Raw genomic sequence first — 910 nt, forward strand, 5'->3', positions numbered from 1 at the left:
CCCCCCCCGCCTCCTCGGTGCCCAGGCAGCCGGGAGGGGCGCGCACACGTTCGTCCATGCACACGCCTAGGGGCGTGTGCGTGAGTGTGCGGGAGTGTGAGAGAGGTTGTCAAAGTCCCCCGCGAGGCTCCTCCCAGGGCAGGCCCGGTCACATTCTTCCGCTTTACCCGCGCGGCGTTGCCTGGCTGCGCTTCCTTCCCTTCCCTCTGCCGGCGGCCACGGGGGCGGGGCGGCCGGGCTGAGTGACAGCGGGAGCCACGCCCCTGCCCTGATCAGGCCCTGGGAGGGCGTGTCCCGGGGCGGAGACAGAACGAGGGGGCGGGGCGGCCTGAGTGACAGCGGGAGCCACGCCCCCTGCCCGCTCAGGCCCCGGGAGGGCGTGTCCCGGGGCGGCGACGGGCGAGGGGGCGGGGCGGCCGGGGCTGAGTGACAGCGGGAGCCACGCCCCCTCCCCTGATCAGGGTCCCAGGGCAGTGACAGAACGAGGGGGCGGGGCTGAGTGGCAGCGGGAGCCACGCCCCCTGCCCTGATCAGACCCCCAGGAGGGCGTGTCCCGGGGCGGCGACGGGCGAGGGGGCGGGGCGGGCGGGGCTAAGTGACAGCGGGAGCCACGCCCCCTGCCCTCTCAGGCCCCGTGAGGGCGTGTCCCGGGGCGGAGACAGAACGAGGGGGCGGGCGGCCTGAGTGACAGCGGGAGCCACGCCCCCTTCCCCCGATCAGGGTCCCAGGGCAGTGACAGAACGAGTGGGCGGGGCTGCCAGGGCTGAGTGGCAGCGGGAGCCACGCCCCCTGCCCTGATCAGGCCCCGTGAGGGTGTGTCCCGGGGCGGAGACAGAACGAGGGGGCGGGGCGGCCTGAGTGACAGCGGGAGCCACGCCCCCTGCCCGCTCAGGCCCCGGGAGGGCGTGTC

The 910-nt window shown here is 75.6% G+C and overlaps 1 protein-coding gene across 1 annotated transcript in view; it reads right to left on the reverse strand.

Annotated features, from left to right (window-relative positions):
- Window positions 1-910, reverse strand: part of Plekhg6 (pleckstrin homology domain containing, family G (with RhoGef domain) member 6) — a 15,657-nt gene that overhangs the window by 14,229 nt on the left and 518 nt on the right. The window lies entirely within an intron of this gene.

This window comes from Dipodomys ordii, unplaced genomic scaffold (genome assembly GCF_000151885.1).
Source record: "Dipodomys ordii isolate 6190 unplaced genomic scaffold, Dord_2.0 Scaffold69, whole genome shotgun sequence".
NCBI lineage: Eukaryota > Metazoa > Chordata > Mammalia > Rodentia > Heteromyidae > Dipodomys > Dipodomys ordii.